This window comes from Rosa chinensis, chromosome 4 (genome assembly GCF_002994745.2).
Source record: "Rosa chinensis cultivar Old Blush chromosome 4, RchiOBHm-V2, whole genome shotgun sequence".
NCBI classification, from domain to species: Eukaryota; Viridiplantae; Streptophyta; class Magnoliopsida; order Rosales; family Rosaceae; genus Rosa; species Rosa chinensis.
The window spans coordinates 32,125,603-32,146,371 of NC_037091.1; the positions used below are offsets into that span (position 1 = coordinate 32,125,603).

Consider the following 20,769-nt stretch of genomic DNA (forward strand, 5'->3'; position numbering starts at 1 on the left):
AAAACAATAAAAAATAGAAAGAAAATTGCCGCATGGGCTCCCTGGGTTAACCGCATGGGAAATACAATTCTTGGGCTCGCGCAAGGGAAAAAGTTACCTGATTTTGTAGTTTGTGGTAATTTGCTTTACCAACTATAGTTTTACAAAGTAACTACTCGAAATATCATTTTATATCAAAACATTGTTTTAACTTACCCATGAACCGTTGTCGATCAAGTTCATATATTTTAAAACAAATAATTTATTTTGATAAATATGATTTTGCATGCTAACAATTAAATCTACTAAATTAAATATAACTAATTTATCGACCGAAACACCGTGAGATTTACTCACCTCCAAATCCTGCTGCGTCTTCACACAAACCAAGACAAGCACGAAATCATCCATACTCCGCTCACACAATTCCGTCAATCACCTAATCACATCAAGGCCACACTCAATACAACACGTACACAGCACACAATTCACAAAACACAATTATACGACGATCCAACAGTCAGATCCTCATCCAAGACCATCCAATGTCTTCAGAACACTTCTACAATCAACAAATCAAAACTACAAGTCGATTGGATGGCCAAATCCTCACGGATCGAACATCGATCGAACTGAAAACCCTAAACTTTGAAAATTCATAATATGCTCATACGATTTCCAAAAATTACAAACTATATATCGAAATGCTCGTATCGACGAGTAGATCGCACTGAGGAGTAGAAACTGCCCCAGAGGTGGCCGGAAGCAGCCGGAAACCACCACCACAGTGGCGGCACCGCCACCAAACCAAAGTCAAAATTTGACAAAACTTCCAACATGAAAGTTCTTCATCTCAACTCCACTTGATACATTCATAACTAGCACAAAGTTAGAATCAAAGCCAATTGGTCGGAATTTACCTCGCAAGTTTAGAAATTCGAAGAACCCTAGAGTCCCAATCTTCCAAATTCAAGCTCCACAGGTTGAATCATTGCAAGACGCTTGGAGGGAAGCATCTATGTCCTCTAGGCAAGAAAAGCCCTCAAATAACTCGAGCTATAGTGGCCGGAGATGGGAGAACCAAGGCCGGTGATTTAAGGCGATTTGCAGCTCCACCGTACAACTTCTCGGCCATGTAGCATCATCTACGGTGCTTCCCACGATGAATCACCACCACAGACATGTAGAGGGGCCTGAGGAGAGCAGGATTCCCTTTGGAATTGCGCCAATTGGTGGCCAGACGGAGAAGAAATAGGCCTGTGAAGGGAGAGGGCGAAACTGGGCTCGGGAGAGAGGAGAGAGAAAAACTTTCCGAAAATGGAAAGTTGCCATTTTCTGATATTTTGGATTTTTTTCCTATTTAACCAAAATGGAAACTTTTTCTAATGGCCATAACTTCTTCATACGAACTCCGATTTTCGCATTCCGCATGTCTACGAACTCATATCGACGCGCTCTACAACTTTGTGGAGGAAGATTTGGGAGAATCCCAACGTATAAAAAGTCAACCTTTGTGAACCCCCTAAAACGTGCACTTTGAATAATTATTTGTCCAAAAATAATTCCACTCCACCCTCGAACCACGAAATTGTACAAACGAACACCTTATTAATCCCAGGAAACATTTAGGAATTAATAACAAATTTCCGAGGTCTTACATTCTACCCTCCTTAAAGAAATTTCGTCCCGAAATTTAAGCACACTACCCAACAATCAGGTAAGGCTAACTCGTTCTCAAATCTATTCCACGCCCTCCTGCAAGTAATGTACTCGTCGTTAAGCCTCCACAAGATATTGAACAAGTGAATATCCCTCGATCCAAGTTGCTATGTAGTCCCGTCTGGAAAAACAAGCCGATCATCCACAATGGCTGCATCAATACCCTTTCCAACAGTACCATAATCAAACAACTGATACAGGTACAATACCGAGCATCACCACACTACGACACTTTACCACCCCACTTGATGGTAAAACAATCATTTCATGAATCAAAACTCTGCAATTGCAGCACATCACACAGACAAAACAACAGTCCAGAATCCTGTCCTCACAACAGTATCTGCATCACTTCACCAATCATACAACCCCAACATTACACAAGAATTGAAAACAACAACATTTCAATCACTAAATCAACACATAAATTTGCCGCAGTGAAACCATTCCAAATCATAAGGAATTTGTTTCACTAAACAAAACTACACCAAGGTCTCAATCACCATCAAAATAAGGCATGCATAATCACTCATCAATTCCTACCATCTCATAACCAAAATCACAGTAAGGTCTAGCCTCAGCTAACCTACACACGAATTATCACCTGTCCTTGTAATTACAATCAAAGTGGTATAGATCCTCTATTACCACAACAATGACCATACTCACACATAAATCAACACATAACATTACACACATAATCATTGTCACACAGATCACCACCCAGTACTGTCACACAATCACTACAAGTACTGTCATAAAAGATGCTACAAAAGCACTACTAGCACTGCCACAAAGGCTGCCACACAAGCACTGCTACACAAGCTACCTGTCACACAAGCACTGCTACAAAAGCTGCTAAAAAAGGCACTGCCACAAAAGGCACTTCACTACCTAAACAACATTATAGTGTATCTCCATAGCAACAATTCTGCATGCATGCTACATCACTACACACCATCACTACAAGGCAATCCACAACACAAATCTAAATTATAGAAAATTACCATTGTACAACAATAGAGATGTATCACTCCGCAAAATGTAGCTACACGCACAAGTCTAACTATAGACATCATGCAAAAACCCATCACCACACAATCAATCTCAATACCACACCAAGAAGTCAGACCACACCCAAACATCTAGCTAGATACACCGAAGCCATTCAGAACACAAAACAGATGTGCAGAAATACAATGCTTCACTAAAATCAAGAATTTATAAATGTTAAACACCTCCCACTCTGAAACATCTCTAGGCTCTACCTGCCCAACGAGTGTAGTCAAACAAAGTTCAGCAGCTACACCAATTGAAGTCTACTTATGGGTCCTCTGCCCTTTCCAGGACCCACCCTGAGTACTTGTCACACTACTGCTCTCTGTAACTACCTTTCCCCCCTTTTCTCGGGAATTCTCCAGAATTGTCATCTCCTTCCAAGACGTCTAGAGTTCCTGTATAATGTTAAAGCACTAGCAAGGATGAGTGCTACATGATGCAACTGAAAAAGAACCAATCCTACTTTAATCACCAGACTCAGTTTCCCCCTGGAACTTTCAAGTCAAGAACACTAGATCCATTGACCAAACAAATTGAAACAACCACGAGAACCGAGCCTCGTAGTCCCTGACACTCCTAATCCCTTGAACTAATGTAATTGAAGTCACCCTCTAACCTCTCCCTCACTGGAGTAGGAAGGTGCATGTTCCGAAAGAGTTCCAGAAAATCTCCCAAGTCATGGTTGATATAATCCTAATCCCCAGCACAAAATCCCACCACCTTCCTACTTCACATTTGAATAGGAACGTAGCTATCTCTTTCTTCTTCATGTCGGTACAGTCAACCATATCAAAGTAGGTTTCAATGTTTTCGATCCATTGATTGGCCAACAGGAAATCTGAACCAACATGAATTGCCACTGCTCTCCGTAGTGACCTCCCTAGTCAGCCTAGATAGGTGAGTAGCATCAACTGCCTCCACAACAACGAAACAAGTTGTACTACCTCCTCCACAGAATAAAACTCCTCCTGAAAGGGAACCATGCCTTATCCTTGGCTCAACCTCTCACAGCATTCATCACCAAGTGGACATAGCGTCCCCCCAAGCATTCTCAAAACTACACTAAGAACTCAAACCGCACACAAGGTCTGCACAGACACCTTGGAGCTACTTTAATCAGATAATCGTATGTTGAAATAAATGCTCCACTAAGACGCCACACTATAAAACAAGATATCTATCCCCTGATTAGTACCTGCCCCCCAAAACATCTGCCGATCCAACTCAGGAAAAGTACAACAACTACTGGTCAAATACTCGTACCAACTCAGATACAAGCATTGGTCAAACACCATGACCCCAACAACCAACTTCAATTGTACAAAAGAACATCACTTCCCTAAAACAATCCTCGCCGACTCAATCAGAGTTCAATCTAGAGGTTCCCATTCCTCAAAAGACTACAACTCAAAGAAGCTACACAAAGCTCCTACACTTCACTTATAGAGCAGACCTATGCTCTAACGACTTAACGCTCTAGGCGACACCTAACACTCCACATACCTAATGACTATGTCAATACTGAAGAGTATATGATGGGGATCCGCTGTAGACGAGCCATCACTCGAGTAGTACTGACTGTCACCAAATATGTACCTTATGCTCTGATGCCAAACTGTCACGCCCCGAATTTTGAATAAAGAAAATTCAAATCCGAAACGCGAGAACAAACACAAGAAAACACACATAGAAAATTTTTCATTTAAACTAAGCAACAAACAAACTGAGCTCACAATGTCAATACCGACTCGTTCTTTACAGTCACATATTACATTACAGATAGTTTACAAATCAAACTGAATGATAATTCAATAAGTAAACACACCCACAACAACTCACTACCTAGCGGAAGACTTAAAACTAAGAGCACTCCTCCACGTCCACGCCATCAAACATACACCTTAGCTTTGATAATGATCACTCGATATTCAAACCTGCTCAATAAACCCTACACCATAGAATAGTGCACCGGGATTGAACAAAACAAACCCGGTAAGCCTTTCAGCCCGTATGAGTAGACTCAATTCAGTAACTCACGTCACACATGCTTATAATTTCTCAACTAGTGAGATGAATTAAAGCAACAATATTTAATTTCACAAAACACAATCAAACATCAAGTTCATATCATAACATATCATCTCAACGCCAAATCACATTCACTTTCCCTCAACATAAAGCATTTGTCAAGACGATGAGCTCACAACTCATTCAGAACTCACTACAAGTCTCAAACCACAACCACACTTACAATTGAATTAAGTAAAATCAATAATCCCTGCATGGAAACTTAGTTCAGGAGATCACATTAAAAACAAACAATAGAAATCATATAAATCCCTGCATAGAGTTTAGTTCAGGAATTTACATTAAAACAAACAATTCAAAAAGCGGTGATCCCTGCATATAACTTAGATCAGGAGATTACATTAAAACAAACAATTCAAAAGACAGTAATCCCTGCATATGACTTAGTTCAGGAGATTACATTTAAAATCAAATCAAACAATTAGAATGATACGGAAAATAGATAAAGAAGTCAAACAACGAGTCGATGATCACCCATCAACTCCAAATAAATCATCTCACAACATGACTCGTTTTCAAAACTCGACATCCTTACCCCTTAAGGTAACATACATCACAAAAGTGATAAAAAATCATATTATCCCAACTCACCATAATATGAAAATCAAGTCCCTCTTGGACAATAAAAGAAAGAACCCACACGACACTCTCAATTAAAAACATGTATTCAAAGTCTTCATGTAACCCTCGTGTTACTCCCCTGAATATACAATGGCAGACAGACTTGATCTCTAACTGATCGTAACCACTCACCCGGCCAAAGGCGTGGTTCCCGATATAATTCCTCAGTCACCACTGTGACACCAGATCCGTAGATCGGAAAACAGTCACCACTGTGACACCAGATCAATAGATCCAAAAACAGTCACCACTGTGACACCAGATCCGTAGATCCGAAAACATTTAAAAGTCCCACACAACTCAAAATGTTACACCAACACTCGGTTACTCTTTCAACACAATATAATCAACCATTCCATGATATAATGTATTGCCACGAAGAGTAAATACTTGAAATGACAATCCAATTAACTCTCAATCATTTCCTCACCAATGTCACACCATCCAATATATATATTCCACGTAATTATATATATATATATATATGTAGTCATTCACGCAGGAATGTCCACTAATACCAACTATAGTTTTACAAATTAACTACTCGAAAATCATTTTATATCAAAAGCATGTTTTAACTTACCCATGAACCGTTGTTGATCAAGTTCATATATTTTAAAACAAATAATTTATTTTGATAAATATGATTTTGCATACTAACAATTAAATCTAAATCTACTAAATTAAACATAACTAATTTATCGACCGAAACACCGTGAGATTTACTCACCTCCATATCCTGCTGCGTCTTCACACAAAACCAAGATAAGCACCAAATCGTCCAAACTCCACTCACACAATTTCGTCAATCACCTAATCACATCAAGGTCACACTCAATACAACACAAAGCACACAATTTAACACAATTATACGACGATCCAACAGTCAGATCCTCATCTGAGACCATCCAACGTCTTTGGAACACTTATACGATCACTATATCAAAACTACAAGTCGATCGGACAGCCGAATCCTCACAGATAGAAAACCGATCGAACCGAAAACCCTAAAACTTGGAAAATTCATAACATGCTCATACGATTTCCAAAACTTACAAACTATATATCGAAATGCTCGTATCGACGAGTAGGTCGAACTGAGGGCAGAAACTGCCCCAGAGGTGGCCGGAAGCCGCCAATAACCACCACCAAACCAAAGTCAAAATTTGACAAAACTTCCAACATGAAAGTTCTTCATCTTTACTCCAATTGAAACTTTCATAACTACACCATAATCAGATTATCAGCCAAAAAGTAGAATTTTACCTCGCAAGCCAAAGGATTCGAAAAACCCTAGTTTCAAAAACTCCAAAATTTGATCACCACCGATCAAATCGCTGCAAGGCTTCTTGGGGATAGCTTCTACTTCCTCTGGGCTAGAAAAGCCCTCAAAGAACTCGAGCTAAAGTGGCCGGAGCTGGGAGAACCAAGGCCGGCGATTTGCAGCTCCACCGTGCAACTTCTCGGCCTTGTAGCGTCGTCTACGGTGCTTCCCACGACCAATCACCACCACAGATGTGTAGAGGGGACTGAGGAGAGCAGGATTCCCTTTGGAATAGAAGCAAAAGGTGGCCGAAGGAGGAAGAAATCTGCCGGCGAAGGTGAGGGGGCGAAACTGGGCTAGGGAGTGAAATGGGGAGGGATTTCTGGAGTTCTGGAAATTCTGTCCTTCTTTGCAAATTTCCCAAATTTTCTTATATTTATAGAATTTTCCTAATTTTCAATTGCTCACAACTTTCATACAAACTCCGATTTTTGCGTTCCGCATATCCACGAATTCGTAACGACGCGCTCTACAACTTTCGTGAAGGAAGTTCTCACAGAATCTAAATGTATAAAAAGTCAAACTTCGTAACCCCCTAAAACGAGCACTTCGAATAATAATTCGTCCGAAAATAATTCCACTCCACCCTCGAACCACGAAATTGTACAAACGAACATTTTATTAATCCCAGGAAACATTTAGGAATTAATAACAAATTTCTGAGGTCTTACAGACTCCCTCTTTAGGCATCATACCCTCTACATGCACTAGCATCCTGCCTGGTGCTTGCACTAACCCTAGAGATTTGGCTGTGAAACAATTTGCTGGGACTTCACTTTCTTTATTGGAGCAGTAACATTCATCTTCCCCTCAAGCACATCATTTAACAAAAACTTCAAATTTTTGTTTGAGAGGAGAAAGGTGATGTAGGGTGACCTAAATCTGGTGCTTCACTAACAGGATGCAAGGGATCGAAATACAAAGTGTTCATTCATATATACATGTGGGCCGACCCGAAAAAGATAGAACTATTTTTCTAGAGAGAGAGTATCTTCCTTCTCACTAGAATTTTCTACCTCCCTGTTGACACACCTACCCATCATCCTTTAGACAATTACTTCCTCATCCTGCTCCCCCTTCCCCAACATCTCAATCCTTCCATTCCGCATTTCCAACCCTCACCTTTTCAACTTTCTTTTACACCTTGACAATTTCCTCATCTTTTTGAACCTTTTCTTCTCTGGTTTTTTCTCTGTCTATTTCCAAACGAGTTTTTACCCCCTAGACAAATACCTCTCTGACCACTTTTGCTACTTTGTTCTGATAATTTCAGCTGCCTCACTCCTAATGAATTAATTTGGTACTTCAGTACGTCCCCTCTACCTTGCTGTGGTAGCCGTTCCACTTCTTGGTTGGAATTTGTTTCTTTTGTCTCTCTACCCACGTGGTGGTAGTTCTTGCTGGACTGTTCTTGGGGAACCTGGTGCCTCCTTTTGGTCTCCCTTTCCCTTACAAGTGTCCCAGTTCTCTTTTCTTCTTAGTTTGTCTTTGGTCCCCTCCTGTGAACAATGGCTTCACATGACCATCTTGTAGCAAGGGTGGAAAACACTTGTCACATTGACGAGGTTCAAGACACGGTGTCTCTTCTGGGAGCTCGCATTGTTGATGTCATGCCCAACATTGGTGGCATAAAGGGGGCGATTAGGTCAGCGTGGAAGGACTTTGGTCCTCTCTATATTGTTCACCTCAGGGGGAATCTCTTCTCCATTAGGATTTCAGCTAAGGCCTCAATGAAGATTACGGAGGGAGGTCCCTGGAATATTGAAAACCTTCGTTTCAATGTCATCAGATGGCTTCCTACCTGGTCCATCAATGATGCTCCTCTACATCTCATTTCATTCTGGGTCCAGATTTCTGGCCCCACGTATGAAAAAATGAACGCTGAGAATGCTCGACTCATAGGCTCTGAGATCGGGGATGTGTTACAAGTTGAGGATATTTGTGATGCAGATGCCACCCTTCGGGGTTATCTCAGACTTAAAGTTCATTTTGATTCCCGGAACTCCCTACCAACTGACTTCTGGCTCCCCATCTCAAAGTATGAAAGTATTAGAGTTGAATATGCTTATGAAGGTCTTTGTGACTTCTATTACAAGTGTGGAAGATTGGGCCACCACCTACTTGACGTCTGCAAGAACTTTTGAATACTCCAGCCAGGTGAAGAAAGACCGGAGAATGTTTGGTATGGCTCTTGGACAAGAAGGAAAATCCGGCAAACTCCTCCTCCGTTCGACTTTGGAATGCCCACCAAAAGGCAACGGCACCGCCCTAGTTCCAGGAAATTCACGGGTAAGGCAAATCTCTCTTCGAGATCCCCCACTGATTGTGACCGGTCTACAACATCGTCTATGTTGAAGCATCTTCCCTTGGCCGACGTGCTAGACCCTGATGGTGACCATCCAGGTATAAGTTCAAATTTGAATCAGTCCGCTGACACTCCTACCATCCTGTGCCCTACCACCGTAACCAAGGCCTCACCCCTCTTCTCTCCCGGTGACCACATGGAGAACCCAAAGGTGACAGCTTTCCCAAGCCTTAGCTGGTTAACGGTAGCTGTCACTACCACTAGAACCCATGTTAGCTGGGCTGAGAAAAACTCTAGGCACAATCCTCCAAAGAGCCTTAAAAGGAAAATCCCTACACCAAACCCGAACAACTACAGGCCCAAAAACTTGTTAACCCAGATTGATGATGCCTTGTTTTCTCCCAACATAAGCCCATCCTTGACCCAAACAACAAACTACACTCTTTGCCCAAATCTGGCCCTTGCCACTGTTCCAGCCTTGCCTATCCCCAAAGCTTTTCAACATGTCAAACCACTATCAAAAGGGAAAGAACCTCTCTATCCTTGCCTGGTTCCGTTTTCGTCCCAGTCAACCCCCGAACCCAAACTCCTTTTCCCCCTTCCTCTTTGCAAACCTCAAGTCCCCACTTCCATCATTCCTTCTCAGCATAACAAAAAAACACTTCCTTGCTTAACACAAAAAGACCCATCTCGAAAACCAATTTTGAATTCTCTCCCCACCATCAAAAAGCCAGACTTGTCTATACTCCTGGTGATGGTAGTTCAAGTCAATCTTTTCTCCCTCAGCCGGTCCTGGGTGAGGGTGGCCTCGAAAGATATAGGAGAACTGGTCCTAGGCACATGACAAATGGAGTGGCGAGTGGCCGATCTTGCAATCGAAGTGACAGAGCATATGGGTACCATCGTGCTTTGATACGTGCAAAAGCAATTGCCAATTTAAACCCTGAAAAGAATCATCATTAGTATAGAGCAAATAGGGTATCGTTCAAAACCGGGGATTGAGGGTGCTAACATGTGAGAAACAAATTAAAGAGAAGAATATACAAGTACACGAAAATTAGAAATTACAAGTTTACAAGTATACGAACATGCATTTAATTCGAGAAGAACAACAAAGAAAAGAATTGGAGAGAGATACATACACATACAATTCACACGAAATTAGAAAACAACAATTATAGGAAGAAAACATAACAACAAGTATATATATATGCCTACAAATTCGTAAAGAAGAGAGAAAACAAGTTAGAATAGGTTATGGAAATTCTACTCCTATTTATACACAATTTACAAGTCATAATTGTATTAGAAATCCACATACAACAAGGATTACTACTTCTATAAGGATTAGGAAGTCAAATACAAGTAGGAAACAAATTAGAAGCAAAGTCAAACTAGGACTCCTAAGTCAAAACTAACTCTAACTACTTTCCCTAAAAATAAGGAACCTATCCCTAAAATTAAGGAAACCCTAACAAACTCATAACAAACTCCAAAAAAACACTAAAACTAATACAAGCACATATTTACTATTCATGGAGACACTATTCAAGAATTGAAAACATTTTTATTTTATTTTATTATTTTATTTATTTAACTAAGTTAACATGCTACCTAAAAATCTAAATTAATTTTATTTACTTACACAAACAAGAAAAAGTAAAGATGGGGGGTTTTTGAAGATTGAAATAGAAAATTTCCAGAAAATAAACAAAGATTAAAATTGTTTATATTTAGAAAGGTGGGAAAAGAAAATTTTTTGGAAAACAATTCATCAAGAACCATTCAAGAACAGGATATTCATGCATCCCTTAATTTTTATTAATTGCCAAGAACACCATCAATTAAGTCACAAAGATCAAAGCAACCAATGTCCCTTTTAACTTTCTTTCTTATGTTAATCGAAATAGCAAAGCACTACATCAATTTATTTTGAAAAGTAGACATCACACAATCAAAGCAACTACGTTGAAAATCCGTTTTCAAATCATTAAGTTCAAGAAAGAATTGACGAACATGCAAATCCAAGCACTCAAAGCAAGCCAATTCATCACATGCATAATCTGATTTCGACTCAAAGCAAGCCTTTACTACTTATTTGAATTAAGGTTCACAAAGCATCAACCCTAATTACTAGCAAATTACATGCAAGTCATCCTAATTGTTTGTCAGACTTAGAAAATCGTTAACATGTAATGAAGCATAAAACCAGATTATTATTCTTTAATTTCGGCAATCAATCAACATCAAGAACACATGAACACATCAAACATGAAAAGAACTATCAAAATTGCATCCAAAAATCAGTTTGTCACATCATAGTTTCGGTTTACACAACAGAAATTCCAAAGTAGAAATTCTAACTACAAGAAAGCCAAAACCATGAAAATACATGAGAAGATGATGGTGTGAACAACACTTGATCACGTCCCAAGGTCCAAAGCAGCTCCAAGGTGTCGCACAAGTGTTGATCACGACTAGGAAGATGGATGGTCACGGCCTTGCTCCTTGAAGATTGCGAAAACCTGAAAACTAGAGAGAACAAGTGAGAATACGAAATTGTGGAGAAAATTGTTAACCTTGAAACGTCTAATACACAAGGTATACATAGGAGGACGTCCCAAGGCTCTCCCAATCCGTTTCTACTTGACTTCTCTTAGTTCGTGTTGATTTAGGACTTCTTTGTCACAAAACAGATTTCCAGCAGGATTGACCTCAGTCCACTAAAACGGCCATAACTTTCTCTAGAAAATAGATATTGATGAACCGTAAAAAGCTCTGAAAACTAGACATCTGTAGATTTCCAACCATATAAAGATCATAATTTTATGAGGTCTGAGCTATTTTTGACACTCCGTTGAAGTTGACTGATCTGCACAGGCAGATTTCCGAATCTGTAATGGATTTGACTTTTGGGGCACAAGTTGAGTCCAATTCCGTTTTCCCTTGCGTCACATGCCTTTCACATGTCTTCCACGCCTATTCTGAAGCAGAAACGTCGAGAACTCCCTAGAACCTTCAAGAATCTCACGACAAGTCCAATCCTTACTCAACAAGAAGTCCAAACTCCACATTGCTTTGTAATTCGAGTTCTTCAAGACTTCCTCTTCCATGTGCACGGCATATGACCTTCTTGAGACTTCTAGATGCTTCTTGTACGTTCCATAGAATTCTCCTAGCTTCCACAGGTCTCCTAGTATGAGTAGAACTCCATATGCAAGTAGGTTTCCTAGTTGAATACAAACTTCTTTTCTGCGATTCTTCTACACTCTTCCAGAACCTTCTTGAGTAATCCTTATTCAACAGGGACTCCTTGTCACACTAGGATTCCATATCTGAGTAGAATTGGGTTTCCTTTTGCAAGTAGAACTTCTAATTTCCGCGACTTAAGAGTTTGAATCCAAGTCAGCTTTTGATTCCTACTCCAACTAGGATTCCTTTTCCTAGTCAAACTGGGAGAACTTCCATTTCTTCATTTCTTTCCATTTCTGAGCCCTTTGTGCATTCCTTAGTCATTTTCAGACCTTGAAACTCCATTTTCACATGAAAAACACTAAGTTAAATTTATCAAGTTAAAGGAAATAACTTAGCAAATTAATATAGGGTTTAAACATTATAAACGTCGCATTTTATGCTCCTATCATGCTTCCAGGAAGAGAAGGGTGGGTAAGTTTCCTCAATTTGGGTGAGTTCAAGGAGATTACTATCGAAATTTTAGAAGATTCTTCTGAGTACAGTGTGGAAACCTCAACACATGATGGATTTCTGGAAGGGCAATCCCCTCTCCAGGACGGTGGTGACTGGCCAACAGTCACAAGTCCCCAATGAGTACACTACTCGCTTGGAACTGTCAGGGTTTAGGGAAGGCCTTGACAGTCCAAAAATTGGGGGACCTCAAAAGTCCCATTCTCCATCGGTTATTTTCTTATTTGAAACAAAGCAATCTGATTATCGTTTAAACATTCTGAGACGCCGATTTGGCTATCACAAGGGAAACTTGGTCCCTGCGGTCGGGACTGCTGGTGGCCTTTCCCTCTAGGTGGCGGCCGGATGTTAAGGTGGAATTTATTTCAAAAAGTCTATCTGTCCTTGATACTCTAATTACTTAGGTACATGATAACTTCTGTTTTCAAGCTTCCTGGTTTTATGGTCCTCCTTATGCCAGTGATAAACCTTCCTTTTGGAGCTCTGTTTCTAACCTTCAGGCTGTCCCTCCTTAGTCTTGGATTTGTATTGGTGACCTAAATGAGTTGTTTTTGAATGACGAGAAGGAAGGTGGTATCCCTCTTCCTTGGAATAGGCCTCGGTTCCTGCAAGATTTCATGAACTCGAATTCTCTCTTTGATCTTGGTTTTTGTAGCCCCAAGTTTACCTGGGAGAACAAGAGAGATGATGGCCTGATCTTAGAGTGTTTAGACAGGGCTCTGGGAAATTCCGACTGGCTTCAAGCCCTGCCTGACTCAAAAATTACCCATTTAGCTCACACCGGATCGGATCACTGTCCCCTTCTTGTTTCCCTCAAACCTCCTGCTCCCCGAATCGTAAAGCCCTTCAAATTTGAAGCTGCCTGGGTTGAAAATCCTGAGTGTGAAGAGATAGTTCGGAATGCTTGGGCGATTGGTAATGATGTCAATGCTTACAAGCTTCTTAATTCAAAGCTTTCGACTTGTCAAGGTAGACTCAAGGAGTGCAGCAAGAGGAAATTTCCAAATAACAGGAAGTTAATCGAGTCCCTTAACAGGATGCTGGCTTTGATTCAAGCAGCCTCACCTATTGATAGAAACAAGGAAAGTGACATTATTATGGAATTAGAAAGAGTTTGGACCCTTAAGGAAAGCTTCTGGCACCAAAGGTCAAGAGTAAACTGGCAGCTGAAGGGTGATAGAAATTCCAAGTTTTTCCACATGACTGCTCTCCATAGACGACAGGTTAATCGAATCTCACCCCTTCACTTGAATGATGGATCTTGGGTTTACGATGAGGTCAGTATCCATGTAGCTTTTAAGGACTATTTCAGCGATCTCTTCCAAGCCTCTTCTCCTCGAGATTTCAACACTGTTTTATGTAATGTGTCTTCAAGAATTTCAGCCTCTCAGAATCATGACCTCTCTAAACCTTTTACAGTGGAGGAAGTCATGAGAGCCACCAAACAACTAGGCTCTTGGCCCTGACGGCTTTCTGGGATCTTTCCACAACAATTACTGGGATGTGGTTTGTGACACTATCAATTCTATGGTGCATAGCTTCTTTAATGATGAGTTCTCGATTGAGGCTATCAACACAACAAACATTGCCTTAATTCCAAAAATCCCAGCTCCTGAGTCTGTTGATCAATTTCGGCCTATCAGCCTCTGCAACAATTCTTTCAAGATAATTTTTAAGCTTCTTACAAATAGGCTTAAGGCCATTATTCCCAAGATCATTTCTAAAGAACATAATGCTTTTATCCCTGGAAGACAAATACAGGATAACCTGATCATTGCCCACGAAGTCTTCCATCACTTAAAGTGCTTGAATTCTGCTACTGATCATGAGCTAGCTCTAAAGCTCGACATGAATAAGGCCTATGACAGAGTGGAATGGGACTTCCTTGAAGCTACCTTGAGGAAGATGGGCTTTGATAATCTGTGGATAAAATTGGTTATGGGTTGTGTTTCCTCGGTCTCTTTCTCTGTTTTGGTCAATGGAGTTGCAGGTGATTCTTTCAAACCCTCAAGGGGACTTAGGCAAGGGGATCCTCTCTCCCCTTACCTTTTCTTAATTGTGTGTGAGGTCCTCTCTACCAATATTGCTAGTACAGCTTTAGCGAACTCTCTTCAAGGAATTATGCTTAGCAATGACGGGCCCTGCTTGACTCACCTTTTGTTCGCTGATGATGCTTTGTTCTTTACCAAAGCCAATGAGCGCAATTGTGTAGCGCTCAACTCTGTTTTATCTCAGTATTGTCTGGCTTCTGGTCAATCCATTAATCTAAACAAGTCTTCAGTCCTCTTCTCTGCTGGTACCCCCAGAACCACCAAACTTGAGTTAGCAAGTATTCTTCAAATCCCCGTTGCTAAGAAACCGGGTGTCTACCTTGGTCTTCCTTGTCATTGGGGAAAAACCAAAAGAGAAATGATTTCTTACATCCGAGACAGAATTGCTACCAAGATCAATGGCTGGAAGGCGAATTTTCTCTCTTAAGCGGGATGAGAAGTTCTTTTAAAAGCAGTTGCTTTGGCAGTTCCCACATATCCCATGTTGATTTTCCTGCTTTTGAAGACTCTTTGTAAGGCTATAAACTCTGATCTAGCAAATTTTTGGTGGGGATTCAAGGACACAAAGCCAAAAATTCATTGGAAGGCCTGGTCTAAATTGTGTGAAGCAAAGTCAAACAGTGGATTAGGCTTTCGAGAGCTCAATGCCTTCAATACACTACTAGAATTATGCTCATAGACATCACGTCATTTACATCAGTTCAGATTTCACGTGATGTAAAAATATATTCTAACATCAGTTTCTGAAAATCTGATTTCTATTTATACAATTAATATCGTTTGTTACTGTTGACTGATGTATATATTTTGATTTCAAAATTTTCAAAAACGCGGAAAGACTAAGTTAAAACATTTCGTACACGCGGGGAACAAAATTTTCATTCCCCCCACACATGGTCAGTTTTTCCACTTTTATCTTCACTCACTTTATTATCTTACAATCCCATCCTACTCCTCTCCCACTATCTTTCCACGGCCACCACTGCCTCCCTCTACTTTCTCTTTCTCATTAATGGCCTCCTCCTTCTCGCCGCTCTCTCTCTCTCTCTAAAACCGTCTGTCTCTCTGTGGAATTGACGAAGATGAAGTCTATGCAGCCGCGCTACAATTTCTTACGGGAGACAATGAAGCCAAGCCTCCCCAGTCGCCACTCGCCAAACTGTAGCTCCGGCAAGCCTCCAAGGAGAATGCGCCTCTACCTTCAGATCTAACTCATCATCCTTTTGATTCTCACAGACGGAGATTCCCAAACCCTCCCTCTTTCTATCAAGAATCGATTCACCACAATCCCTTTTTATCCCGATTCAATTTCCCTAGGTAGTGTTTGTTTGATTTTTGGTATATGGAGATGAATTCTGTTCCATTTTGTGTGGTTTCAGTTTTAGATTTTCAATTTTGAATTTTTTTTGTTTGGAGTTATTGCGGAAAACAAGAAGGTATTGTGTGTTATGGGTCAAATTGGTGATTGCTATATTGGAAAGACTGACTATTTTCCTTGTGTTGCTTTGTATATCCTGAAATTTGATCCATGATATTCTTCGGTTGTTATTTGTAAATGGTGGTTTGTTTTTATTAGGGATTAGTTATTTACCATGATTTATACAGCATCAAATATTGAATTTTGAGTGTGTTCTATCTCTATGAGGCTAGATTTTGTGTAATTTAATGATTGTAGACTGGAGGAATTAGTATTATACTTTGTAAGTCTTTTTCCTGTCGGGTACTGTTAGTATTGCATCAATCATTGATGCCTTGAATCTAAAGAATACTGGTGCCTGGATAATTTCCCGTTAACAGTCGGTGATTGAGTATTGCCTGCATATCCTTTTGCTAGAATTCTTTGTTAGTGCGTCTCATGGTGCATAATACACCCCTTCAATGGTGTTCATTAATTGGGGGATGAATATATTTTTGAAAGAGGATAACATATCACGCTTTGCAGTAGAGATTTTGGGAATGGAAAGGACATTAGAGTCAGATAATTTGTCATCTTTTTTGGTGGTCTCAATCTAGTGATAAACAGAATCATCAAGTTTTCTTATTCCTATATGAATGGACCCTTTTCTTTCTTTGGCAGTTTACAGAAGGTTTCCGGGAGCTTTAACTACCAATTGGACTACAATGAGATCAATTCATGGAACTGGTATCCCTCACATCCCCATAACTTTTCATTTTGATTTATTTGTTCATGTGTATAACTGTTCTAGTAATTTCTGTTTATCGGCAACATTCTACTCATGTGAAATCCTCACTGGTTTTTATATATGAAACTCTGGGTGTCTTTGTCTCATCATTTTTTTTTTTTGGGGTTGAGAAAACTTGGGTATAAATACTATTTTTAAGGAGAGAATTGGAGCTTAAGGTTTTGTTTATATTTATTACACAGTTTCTTATATTGCCGCACCATTATTTATTGTTACTTCGATATATGTAAGCGAGACTGAATTTATTGATGTGGCTTGTTTTTCTTCTTTGTGCCAGCATCTATGGCTGCAAGAGATTACTATGAGACAGTTGGGGTTAGCAGGAATGCAAGTGCATCAGAAATAAAGAAAGCTTATTATGGGGTAGGTTCTGCCTCACTTTTGTTTTTCTTAATTTGCATATGTATGCACAGAGTCAAGTATTATAGCATGTAGAAATTTCACTTTTAAGAGACATTTCACTATAATTATATGAAATTTAGGTATACTACAGATGGAGGTTCAAGGTTAGTGCAGTTTTAAACCTATTAGTTCAAGGTTAGCTATGTGTCCTGATATAGTGCAGTATGGTCTATTCTTATTGGAAATAATGCAAATCAGTCATGTTTAGTGGAGTTCTATTCGGACCTAGCTAAAATATTTTGAGCTGGATGTACCTATTCCATCTGCAATGAATTATGAAGTAGGCTGGCTAGTCCCAATAGAGAGGGTATATATCCACACATTTCATTGTCATGAGTCTGGTCTTCTACTGTAGGAAGTTGAATCAAGTTATAGAGGAAGAGCAATAGGTATTTAGACCTATATCTCCTTCATGTTAAGTCATGCTTTTGTGCCTTTGTTTTGCAGCTCAAGTAAGTTCAGTACCTCCTTGATTTTTGTTGCTTTGGGGGTTTATATTGGGGTGTTATCTGAAATTTGAGGTGGATTTGGTTTCAAATTTTCAATGTCAAGGTGCTTTGATGTAAAAGAAGCTTCAACCTATCGTCTTTGTTCTTTGTCTTTGTATCTCCAGGCATTGCAGTTGGGACAAGACTCGGAACTTCTTCGGTCGTCTTTGAAAATCTGGAATTAGTATGCAGTAAGAAGAAGGTGTGTGATCTAGGAATGGGTTTTCGATTTTTTGCCTTTGTTTTTGTTCTAAGTTAATGTTTTTGTGATTCTTTCTTGTCAATCTCTTTGAAATCGGATTGGGGTTTGCAGAAAACAGAAGGAAGCTTGGTGTTGTTGAGTTTATTCTTCTGAGTTATACTTCGTAAACTTGGAATTTTTTTTTATTGGGATTTATTTTCTTTTTATTTTTCTGTTGATTTATTTATTTATTTATTTTTTTTATAAATCAAGGATTAGGCGATATTAGCTCCTCTGCAATAGCCGATTTGGGGCGTCAAGCGCCCACCCGCACTCCCGAAGGAGAGGGGGCTATTACAACCGGGAACCCACCGCCCATCCCTCCATTTATTTAAAAAACTAAAAACAAAATACAAATAGAAAGGGGGACCAAACCAAAACCTTTCCAATCAAAGAAATGTGAGAAAAAGCAAACAAAACATTAACTAAATCTATACTCTGGAAGACCAGAGAGGTTCCTGCCATAAGAAGCGGCTGCAAAAGGAGGACAATTATCCCACCAATGAGAGCCTGCATTGTCCACTCCATAATTAGCTAGCTTGTCTGCTGGTTGATTGCCTTCGCGGTGAATATGTGAGAAACGAACCACCATCAGAGACAATAAAGTACAACAGTTATGCCAGAAGACTGCTAATTTCCAAGGCATCCCTGAATGCGAAGCTGAAGATAAAAAATGTATAGCTAGTGAGGAATCACATTCAATCCATAGCTGTCGCCAACCCATTTTCCAAGCAATGTCTACCGCATAACAAATAGCATAGAGCTCAGCCTCAAGAGCCGTGGCTACTCCAAGTGAAACTGCAAAGCAACCAAGAGAGAGACCCAAATGATCTCTAAAAATCCCCCCAGAGCCTGCTAGACCAGGGGAACCCCTAGCTGCCCCATCAGTGTTCACTTTCACCTCATGAGAAAGCGGAGTCAACCAGTTAATCTCTGTGACTTTTGGTGCACGAGGTAGCCTACTAGGAACTCCAATTGAACGAAGTACACATAGTTCCACTGCCGTGTTATGCATGATACCTTTGCTAAGCGAATTAATAACACCAAGTTGAGAAATCACATCCTGTGCAATAGAAGAAGCAGATAGGATAATTTCCCTAAAGCGAAAAGCATTCCGTGCAAACCAAATTCCATACACAACAGCCCCAAGCATTCCCCACCATAAAATTCGTAACTGAGAACTAAAATCATGTTGGATGGGATATAGAAACATAGCTTCCATGTCTCCAAAATTTTGTGAGACCCGAAATAACCTTGATAAAATTCCCCAAATATGCTTCGCAAAGGAACAATGGATGAAGAGATGGGAGGTAGACTCACAGCTACAATGGCAAAGTGAGCATAGAGATGCCAGGTTAAATCCACGAATTTGCAACAAATCATCAGTTAAAAGTTTACCATGGAGAAGCTTCCAAAGTGTGACCGAGTTACGAGGCCGGTAACTTGAGTGCCAAACAAATTTAGACCATCTAACTATAGGAAATTTGCGCCGCTTCATCTCATAGGTAACTTGTATTTTTCTGTTGATTATCTGCTCTAAGAATAGGTAAGAGGGTTGGATTTTATTTGATCTTGAGTATCAGAGCTTTTTCCAATTTTAGATCTATTGATAAAAGGTAGTCATGAAATATCAGTAGTTCATGGAATTTTCTTTTTCACTTGTGTATATGTGAGTTGGAAGCTAGATAAAAAAAAAAATTGAACAACTTTATGAAATGTATTAGTTTGATTTGGTTTGTAATATTTTTTTTTTTTATCTTGCTTTTGCAGGAACCATCTGAGAATTTCAAAGGCAAGGGTTGTGAACATCTAGGTATGGTTTCTGCAATTTTGTTGCTTTATATTAGTTTGTTTTGTGAAATTGGAAATGTACTTTTTGAATTAGCAACTAGCTAGGAAATGTTTCTGTTATCTTTGTTCTGGTGAATGAAAGAGAGTATTTAATTATTTGCACATAAATGGTTAAACTTGAAATGAACAATTGAGTGAAGGCTGAATTGGGTAATAATTAAAGCATGCATGAAGCGTGGGAACTTTGGTTTCTAAATTCTGATGTTACTAGTATGGCTGCAATTTGTGAGTATTCCAATTGATCATTTGATTCTAGAATGATATGTGATTAATTATGTATTGTTTGCGTATGTGTTGATATTTGAATAGCTTTTGTAAAAATCTTAGATTAAAGTATTTTTAAATGGGTGGATAACCGTGCAAAGCTAGGAACATCGTCCACCAATAGAGGAGGAACAATTAGAAATGGAGGTTTCTTTCACTGGTTTGGTGTGGTCTATATGAAAGAACTTGTATACTCGAAAAGATTGGGGGACTATAACAAAATTGAAGAAAGGGGCTGGTCTGATGTATCTTGGTTTTACTTAATGGTAGGTTGAATTGGCTTTTTTTTTTTTTTTTTTTTTCAAGCTGGAGCAAGTCAGTGCCCCGATGAATCCTGAATACTTTATGCTGAATATGAATGAAGTATATAGGCAATGCATAGGATGAAGAAGAAGATTAATGATTCTGTAGCTTTCCTCTCTCTCTCTCTCTCTCTCTCTCTCTCTCTCTCACTTCATATTGTTTATC

At 39.7% G+C, this 20,769-nt stretch overlaps 1 long non-coding RNA gene across 1 annotated transcript; it reads left to right on the plus strand.

Annotated features, from left to right (window-relative positions):
* The first annotated feature begins 15,820 nt into the window (after nt 1-15,820).
* LOC112200360 lies at nt 15,821-20,041 on the plus strand. Its single transcript, XR_002936292.2, has 5 exons — nt 15,821-16,168; nt 16,929-16,994; nt 17,333-17,418; nt 18,071-18,147; nt 19,957-20,041. It is a non-coding gene; the product is annotated as an uncharacterized LOC112200360 (long non-coding RNA).
* Nucleotides 20,042-20,769: the final 728 nt, after the last annotated feature.